Below are 10,527 nucleotides of genomic sequence, written 5' to 3'. Positions count from 1 at the left end.
CAAAGTTGGCGCTTGTCCGTCGAACGCGAGCGAAAGATACGGAAGCGCGCGACGCGGATTTCAAAGCCGACTCTTTTTTTACGCGAAAGTTTCGATTTTTGATTCGGGCGGGTTACGAAAAAAGTTTGAATTAAAAATCGCGCCGGTGACTGGTGTTGTTGGTCCTTTCGCGTTGTTTTTTTTTGCCGCTCAAAACCGAGAGGTTGCGGTATAGAATAATAATTGTTTCGCTCTTGTTGGTTTAATTACGTTTTTGCGAGTGATTTGTATCGCATTTTGGATTACTCGATATCCGGACGATTAAGGTAAGAAAAAAAATGCGAATTCGGTGGAAACTTCGATTTATCAAAAGATACTTCTTTTTTTGCAATGTGCAAATTGACTAAGTAGTTTTTAATAAAAAAAAAAACATACAATTTCAATAAGAAAAAGGGCATTGTGCTTATTTGAATACGAAAATGTCCATTAATAATATTTATAATCATATCATAAATACCGATTAAATATAATATTCATCGTTCAAAATTTTGATTGAATATATGAATTGTTATCTTAAATCCGATTTTAGTATTTTCTCAGTATTATCGATAACTTTAACGGCATTATCATTCGTGTTATGAAAGTTAACAATCAATATTATGAATAACGAATTTTTGACGCAAACTTTAAAACTTTCTGTGGAGTTAAACGTTTTTATTTGCTTATTGTCGTTTTGGATTAATTACTTTATTATGGCTGTTTGGCTGATGTGATGCCTTTTCCATTGATATTAGAAATGTGTCCCTTATTAGTAAGTTTAATACATTTTTTTTTTCAACATTTGAAGATTATGGAGATTAAATTATACACAATTTTGATTTGTTAACATTTTTAGAATTGATTGAATTATTGACATATCGATATCGATATTTTAATAAATTAAAACAAATAATAGTTTCGTTTTTTTTATATAAATATAGATATAAAATATATTGAAAATACTTTTTTATCGATTTTTACTTAGTAGTTTGGGAAATATCAAGCTTGTCCGCTAGACGTCCGTTCTCAAACGTTTTATAGTCGTCCGTGCTGTGGGCAAACTAGTGTTGGGGCCGGTCAATGGATCATTTCTTAATTGACTCGTCGAAAAATGTTTTAAATAACATCTCGCAATTGTAGAGCGTTATCTATCATTATTTATGTAATAATATATATTTTATATTAAATTATTATGCGTTCGTGATGTCAAATTTACCTATAACCCTATTCCAGGAATATCCGAATACGATGCAATGATAATATCGACTCCACTTTGATTTCCAGAACGATGCGACGGCAACGTAATGCACAATATAAATAAATAAATATAAATTTGGTGGTATTTGCTGGTCAATTGACCATCAGTTGACATAAGAATTTGAACGGCCACAGCCCTAAGGGTATTCAGTACTTCTATAAGGAATAGATATTTTTTTGTTTATTTTTTCGCAGTATTCCCCAAATTTTCTATGTTAACATATAATTCTTTCAATCGATAGTAACAAGTTCCAAAGGAACAAAAAGAATATAGTTTATGGAAGCATAATTAATGTATCTTTCTTTCCATCAGTTCCATAGCCACAATCATTCACTGAAAATTGCAATGTTTTTTTTTTTAAATCAAAGTTTTAAAAAACTCAATTAAAGGACAAACAAAGAGTTTAAGGCCCGCATCACTGCTAAAGTGTTTTAAATTTTACGTCAAAAATTACTTTCTATACCCACTATCGACAAGACTTCAAGAATCTGTTAAAAAAGTAATATCGACTCCCGAAATTTTTCAAAATATTGACTTTACAATTATTTTAATGGTGAATTTACTAGCAAAAATGTCACCCTGCTTTAAACTACATATTTTCTGCGTTTCAATTTAATCTAATGCCGTTCCACGAAAGTTTTCGATATGTAGGGCAGCTTGAATATCATTTTAATGGCATATTTAATGAATCGAAATCGCAAATCGAAGTAACGAATTTGGAAATTCCGGTAAATGTGTGTAATTAATAAAGCATTCGAATATTTGACCGTCCGATGTGGCAGTTAAGTGTACAGGTTGCAAATTATGTAGATATACTTAAAATTTAAACGTCAGTTTAGCAATGAGAAAAAAATCTGGTTCTGCTATAAAAACTAGTCAATTCACTGTTTATTTTTATTTCCACCAGTGGCTTCATATTTTGGAAAATATTATCCTATTTATTTCCTAAGCAAATCCGATCACGTAAAGTGACAAGAAATTGTTTGAAGCTATATTCTTCTATTGGGTGCAGCAGCACAAAGACATTTTTTGATCTTCGCAAAATTTATTACGATTCCATTTCTTTATTCTTAAATTAAGTGTTTCCCTTTAAAAGAAGACAGACACAGCTATTTGTTTTTTAAACTCCAACAAGAGACGTTAGTAATTATTGATGAATAAAAACATACAAAAAACAAAAAAGTCAACGTCATTAATGTGACATGGAGAGTTCCCGAAAATAATCAGTGTTAAACCCTTCAACGGACAAAAGTTGGCGCTGCCTTTATTTGAATTTATGAAAAAAAAACCATAAGGAAAGAACAGTCAAAACTGGTCTTCAATATGTGAAAAAAAATTAATCCATATTTAAAGGCATCAATATTCCCTATACACATTATTTTTTAATAACATCTTTGGCCAACTCTGATGTGCCATATTTTTATTTCCACCAGTGGCTTTCTTATTGCATACCTGCATATTTTTATTTTACTTCAGAGTAAATCCGATCATTTATTTTTTTTCGGCATATATGCGTTTTACAATTTAGCTCTTATTGCTATGATGTCTGTAAATAATAAAAATTAATAAATTGAACATAAGTAAACACTAGTTGAAGTATACAGTTATTTTAACGCCAATAAAATGTTTGTACATACATATAAAACCCAAATTATAATAAGTTTTGCTTCTCATTTGGAATGTAGGTTTACTTCTCAATTTTCTTTTTTTTATAGAAAAAAAATCAACATGCATTTCTTGCAAAATAATATCTAACAAATCCACAATAAAACCTACATTTCCAGTATCACAACCTCCCGAGTTTCCTTAAATTCAATCAAAACTCCTGCAGTTAATTTTTGATCATCTCTTTGCTTTTCAGCTCATTAGTTTATTCTAAATGACTTTCAGAAAACTTTACAGTAACAGATCCTTAAGTAAAATAAATAGATATTCTTTAATAATACAATTAGCTATTGAGGAAATATTTACCCTCGACTGAAGAACATGCCCCATGAATGTGAAAAAATGCTAAAAAATATTGTCACAATATTATAAATATACTTAATTCATTCATGCAACCTTTCTAAAAACTTCTGTTACACTCATATTCTATTTTTTTATATTTATCTTTTTATGTCCTCAATTTCAGTTTACTCATGGGCCTTCCAACCAGAAAGTTTTTCGAAATTCCTAAATTGCGAAATTCTTTTATAAGTATTTCAATGATTAATTAAGTCTGTATGAAATGGAAAAAAGTCTTCTTTGTGCATATTGAGCGATGATGTCCAGAGTTCTATTGTATCCTTTTTTCCTGATTTTATATATCCGCTTTTAGTTTTGGGTAGGTGCTTGAAAATTCCAAATTATTGTGCATACACCCTGTATAAAGTGTCTTTCAAGTCACGCCGAACCTCAAAGTTACGGCAAACTTCGTTAAATATTAAAATTTGTACAAACAATAGCGTTGTCGAATATTTTTTCAAATATCTCTCGCGCTCTGTGTAATTGATGAAACTTGAAACTCTCTCTCGACACAGTTTACGATATGGTTCAAATCAAATTATCGCATCTTTAGCAGTTTTTCATTTATCCCCAATAATTAACCCGCAAAAACGGAAATTTTGAGGATGTTTTAGATTTTTTTTGCTCACGAGCGACGCACCCTGTATATAATTCGATGAAATGCAAGTATTGACATCCATGCTTCTGCCAAATCTGAAGTCGGTAGCTGCAAACTTAAGGTACCTGTTAATTTTTGAATATAGCACTTAATATTTTGAACACAACCTTAAATACAAAAGTTTTGCGAAACGCGGTCTTTTAGTTATAATAATAATTTTCCAGTTTCCAGTTTTTTTTTAATTTGCGGCGCAGCCTGTACATTTTCAAAAAATTGTCAAGAATAGAAGTTTATGGACCCGAATCTGCTGGTATTGTAAATGTTTTTTGAAAAATGTTTTTTTTGTAGACCCTTGCAAACGCGATTTTTAATTTTTTTAAAAAACTTCCCGACCCCACAGCCCAACCAATTGTCAACAGGTTCCATCACGGGGTCAAGCTGCATGTATGCGTTAAATATGAAGTCGATTGCTTCAAATGCTTCAAATTTCAGACACTTATCGTGTTTCATAGCAATGTTCAAAAAACATTCCAAAATCACCAAAAAAAAGGTGGATACCGAGGTCGGATCGAGGCCATTTTTTATAAGCTAATCTATCTCGTGGCAAAAAGGGAGGCAAATTTCAGGAAAAATTAAAAGACGCGAACGGATAATGGACAGACAAAACAAATTTTTTTTTCGACGCTGGTCATATAGGAGATATAAAATTGTTATACGAACGTAGATACTTTCGAAAAATAACAAAAAAAGTAACAAGAATTTTAGGACTATGCTTTTCACCGTCTAAACGTTTCGGTGACGATTATTTCTATGCACGTGTAGAAATCAATGTACGAAGTGACTCCAGGAATTCTCGCCTACCAGGTAGACGAGGGCGAGGTCCTTTTCAGAAAACAGGTACATAAAGTTAGATAGGGGTGGAGCGCATGTCAGATTTGGCAGCGGGTGGGCCGAATCTACCTGACCCTTAAAGAAAATTCAACTCGAAGAAAATTTATTGAATTCTGGTCGTCAATGTGATTCCACGAAACCCTTGTAAACATTTTCGGTGTTCGTTTACGAGTTTGAAAGATAACTAATTCTCCGAGAAATGCGGCAGGTTCCAAAAGTCGATAGGAAAAGGCAATAAATTGAGGAAATATTGTCTGCGCTTCAAATCGTTCGGACATTTTATTAGATAACGAGCCGTCGAGCGGGGAATTTAGTTTGCTTCACGGTTTAGCTTCCGCGTTACGTTGCGTAACTGACCTAAAGATCGTTAACGATCCTCATAGGCATCTCCATAAGAGCTGCCTACCATAGTTAAACGCCAATAAGGAATTTAGATATTTACGTTATGTTTCCATTAAGATCAACCATCTCGAGGAGTAGCCCAACATAATTGTTCAATTTCCGATGATAATAATTGTTGAATGGTTTTTCAAGCCCAAATTGTAGCGAGAATAGAAAACTAACCAAAACGTTTCAATTCCTTCAATAAGTTATAGGCAAATTTTTCTGACTTTATTTTGAACTCAACATTTTTTCTTTTGACACGTTCTTGTTTTTGTTAACGTTACACTAAAAGTTAGATTTGGTTAGTTTTGGTCTTAATAATAATAATAATAATAATTATAAGCTTTATGGCCTAACAGATATAATTTCCAATGACAAGACAATTACTTTTTACAAAATTTCTGGATATCGTTTGAGGGGGGCTGAGCTAAATGACCGATTTTCAAATTGGTGACAGGTAGAGACCTGAGTCGCGGTTAAGATTGTTAGGTTGTCTATAGATTTCTATAGACTCTCGGATTTTTAGTTGGTAGAAGAACATGCAAGAATTTTAGTTTTATCGAATAAAATTTTATGCCCGGTTTCATGAGTGTGTTCGGCAACAGCTGATGAGTTTTTTTGTCTTAGTCGTAAGGCTCTTTATATATAATATATATAAGCAGGTACAGAGTAAAATACGAGCCAGTTTTCAGTCAAGCTCTGAAGAAGCCAACAGGATGATTGGCGAAACGTTAGCAAGTTCGACTCATCAAAAACCGACACAGGAAGAATCCAGAAGTTTTGTAAAAAGTATTACAGTAGCCTGTAGAAGTTTCTTTGAGAAATTGACAATATAATTAATACGCTAAATATAATTACCAGGTCGAATGAAAATTCCGAATACCGAAAACGCAGCAGAACTTTACATACATAAACAAAAAAAAACAGAACCGAATCTATAATAATCATCTGCAACGTAAAAATGCCAAAGTAAACTGAGAGATCATTGACACTATAAATATAATTAAAAATGTCCATTGCTTTAAAGAGTGGACTTCTAGTCAAAAAGTTTGTGGAGGGGTTGGAAGGTGGAATATTGGAGATGTTCTGACTGCCCGCGAAGGAATGTAGAAACCGAAACCGAAAGAGATCTACATAATTTAAATAAAAATTGAACTGACGCATAGTTCCGACGATTAAGTAAAGCCGGTATTTCAAATCGCCTTCAGAGAACATTGTGATCCAAATATCTCTGTGGAAATACACCATCACACTTGAAAGCTCGATATTTTAAAAATTTCTTTTGAACTTTTTCTAACTGAATAATATATTTATTCAAAATAGGCTGTCATATGATGACGCTATACTCCAGCATAGATGTAACTAACATAACTAAAGTAAATTCTCTTGCTTTCCGAATGTCAAATACAACTCCCAAATCTTTGGAGCCATCACTTCGATTTAATTTTATATTGTCTAGAAAATAATCAAAACCAATACAACCAACAGAATGGCAATGGCTATCTGTTGAGTTTACATCAAGAGTCAACAAGATCCCTGTGAGGAAGGTGACAATCATCTTGATTAGGGACAACTCATATCATCTGTAAATATTAGTAATTTACTCCATATACCAATAATCGTCAAAATTAAAATTAGAAAATTACTCCGAGGTTACTCCCTTACGGAACCCCACTTGTGGCAATGAACTCATATGACATATCCTTGCACCCCACAAGTGTGTGAAGATAAATATCATGGTCAACCCTATCGCAAGTCAGTGTATAATGCATCCACTTGAAGTCGGCTTGACAGGTAAATTGAGCGAAGCATGCCAAATTACTATGTTGGTTAAAGAAACCATGCTGAAGTTCCACTGATTAAAAACACCATGGTATACTGTATTCTTGAATGCTCAAAATAATGCATGAACCATCCTGTCCAGAAGTCACAGCGAAGACGCCATTTAAATAATTGACAAACGCGTTAGGGTCGTTGTCTTCAAGCGTGTCAGGTATCGACAGAGAAGATTTTTTGAAATTAATAAACGAGCAAAGCTTACTTGAGATACACATTTCTCAACTCGAGCTAAATAATTCCTGTAAACAATGTCAATATGGGTCTTAATATTCGAACGCAATTCATTGTAGGGGCTTCTATAAAATTCCAAGTTACACCAACACCAAGTTGTTTTTACTAGTGTTCATTTTAAGGGAGATGGTAAGTGTAGGGTGGTGGTTATCCTTCTGCACCAATCTTTGCATCTCTCTGGAAACTTTTTCGTTATTTAAAATATAAAGAATGAAGTTTCAGGAACTATAAGCGCCTCTGCTACAAAAAATTATCTTCAAATATGGAACGACCATAGTATGCCGTATGTATTTTAGAACAAACAAGAAACAAAATATTTAAAAAGTGACAATTCAAACATTGTGAAATAGAAGCAAATATTATTTTTTTTAATTCATAACTCACAATATTGGCCATTTTAGAAACTCCAGGCAATACCGTCTACGCTTTAAACATAAGTAAGTTAAGTCCATAGCTATCGCTGAATTTGCCAGTTAACAAGAGAAAACGTTATTTCTCCTCAAGTGTGCACACTTCAAATAGGGTGTAAAGTAAAACAATGCCAAAAAGTGAAAAATGTTCTTATGGTTACACCTTTTTTTATAACTTTTTCATTGACACCGATGACAACTACTTGTGCCACAATTGAGGGTGAAGAAGTTGGCAAAAACCGAATTCCAAAATTTACAATATCAAAACTTGTGAAGGGTGGTAGCACAGGAAAATACTGTATTTGATTAAAATTACGCATTTTTGGAAAAACTATAAGGTTTTGAGAAAGTTAATGTAATTACTGTATCGGGTAGTGTATATAAACGCGTAAAGTACTGCAAAACATTGACAGTGAAAATAGTATTTCCAGATTACCAAGATTGCCGCCAGAGGGCGGCACTTTTAAAGCGATCTAAAAACTATATGCTTTTCCCAGCTACACCCTTATTGGTGTATTTCCTGTTTCATACTTTTTCACGTAACTGTTAAGATAAAGATAAATAAAGAAGAATTAACGCATTTTAATAAACTTCGACTCGTTATCTGTAATATGTTTTGTTCTTAACAAAAAACATAAAAAAATAGTGAAATGATACCTAAACAACCTAAATAACCAAGAAAAGAATTAGATTTTAAAAATCTTAAAAAAAAGCCATTACACTGATGTTTGTAATTATTTTCTCTCTTTTTTCAAGATTCAATCATAAAACTTCATAATTTCCTCAAAGACCACCAGTTCCCTACCGCAGTACTATTCAAATAATTTGAAATGTTTGCTTTCTTTTTCAATTTTCTAAAAATGCAATGAATTTGTATACATTTTTTGTGTGTTTAATATTATAAGCTATGTTTAATTAAGAAAAACAATTTGGAGATCGTTAATTTGCTAAAGCAGCCGAAACCAATCGCAATGCCGTTTTCGTTGAGAACTCCGGCACTCATTCAGTGCCGTATCTGTAAGTGCTTGATTGCTTAATGGCAAATTATGTGCGTATAAACGGCGAATATGACGGAGGACCTACATTGAAATAAACAACTATTTATAGTATACAATGCGGCGGAAGAATGGAACATTAAATGCGTTATCACCGGGCATTAATCCATCGCTAATGTATATAAAATTATATTGCGGTTTATTGTTTGGTCGGTAAATTTAACACATGTAGGCGCCATTTTTAGGCATTCGGTTCCTGGAACGGTCTTTACGTAACCACTTTTTCATTGAGATTTGCCTTCAAACTGTCTATAGTTAATCTAGTCGGGCGTGAAAAAAATCAACTTTTCATTAAAAACGTTCAAGAACGATAAATTCGGACAAGGTCTTCAAAAGTGCGACGGTATTTTTCCGCCATTGCTGAATTGCAAGAAAAATTTAGTTCCTAAAGCTTAAAGTCCGGCATATTATTTTTAGCAGTTAGAAAACAATAATAATTGCTCAGGCATGATAACAAGATACGCCTTTTCTAGAAATTTTTCGGTTTTGAATATAGTTTCAGTACACGTATTAAAAAAATATAGTTACGGGGTGTCCTTTTAAAGAAAACCATGTTTTTTATATCAAATATATCAAAGTACTTAAGAAGTTACAGTGCCCTATATTAACAATGTTCTTAGTCATTTATTAAACAAAAATTTCAAATATGGAATTTTTCCAGATCAATTAAAAACAGCTGTAATCAAGTCATTATATATGAAGGGTGACCCGGAAGATACGGATAATTACGGACCAATCAGTCTTCTCTCTGGTTTTTCAAAAATACTTGAAGTAGCAGTATGTGTGTAACTTGCTTAGAGACCATCAGCATGGATATACGTCTGGCAAATCCACTGAAACTGCACTTTTTAAGTTTACTAAAACAATTTTAAAACATATCGAAAATGACGGTATGTCACTTGGCATTTTTTTGGATTTGTCTATAGCCTATGACTGCATCGACAGGGATCTACTCCTTAAAAAAATAGAATTGTATGGTGTCCGAGGACAAGTGTTCGAACTATTTAGATCCTATTTATCGAATTATGAAAAATGGACGCCCTCACTACTCACAATCTAAAGAAAGCTTATATGGTATCGCACAAGGCAGTATACTAGGACCAAAGCATTGTGTGTTATGTAGACGACACAAACTTACTTGTGGGAGGTACAGATATTACTCAGGTTCTGAACAATGGTAGTAACTTGTTTGGAAAAGTTGGTTTAAAGAAAACAAATTAATTTTAAATAAAGATAAGTCAAACGCTATTTTGTTTCGAAAAAAACAGTCTAAATTGCATAAACCACCCTATTTGGAATGTGATAAGCATGTTATCAATATAGTAGATAGTTTTTAGGAGTAAATATAGATGAATTTGTGGACTGGAATGGGCATATTGATATTTTAATAAAACGGTTAAATTCTGTTTGTTATGGAATTAGAGTAGTTAGAAGGTACATGCACTACAATACAACAAAAATTTGATATTTTTCTAATTTTCTGACCATTTCAAATATTTCATTATTTTTTGGGGAGGGTACAGCGCAGTACAAAAATTATTTGTAGTTCAGAAGAGAGTTATAAGGCTAATTAAAAAGTTGAAGTGTGGAGATAGTTGTCGAGGAATTCTTCAGATGGAAGGTTTAATGACAGCATACAGTATCTATATTTACGAATCACTCATCTTCTTTTTTAAAAATCGGGAATATTTCGAACTGCATATATCATACCATACGTACAACACTAGAACGCGAAATGTAAATTACCCAATATAAAGTTTAACTCTAACTGAGAAGTGTCCAGACTATATGTGTAGAAGATTTTATAAGAAATTGCCCAACAGTTTAAAAGAACTATTC

At 32.7% G+C, this 10,527-nt stretch overlaps 1 protein-coding gene across 1 annotated transcript in view; it reads left to right on the top strand.

Moving 5' to 3' along the window:
* Window positions 1–10,527, top strand: part of LOC132703768 (patched domain-containing protein 3) — a 60,430-nt gene continuing 49,903 nt past the window's right edge. Inside the window, exon 1 of the mRNA XM_060673218.1 lies at window positions 1–305. The gene's annotated coding sequence lies outside the window, so the exon portion shown is untranslated. The remainder of the gene's footprint in view (window positions 306–10,527) is intronic.

This window comes from Cylas formicarius, unplaced genomic scaffold (assembly GCF_029955315.1).
Source record: "Cylas formicarius isolate icCylForm1 unplaced genomic scaffold, icCylForm1.1 PGA_scaffold_6__28_contigs__length_40554024, whole genome shotgun sequence".
NCBI classification, from domain to species: Eukaryota; Metazoa; Arthropoda; class Insecta; order Coleoptera; family Brentidae; genus Cylas; species Cylas formicarius.
Note: the sequence above shows the minus strand (reverse complement) of the source record. Positions and strands in the feature narration are given on the sequence as shown.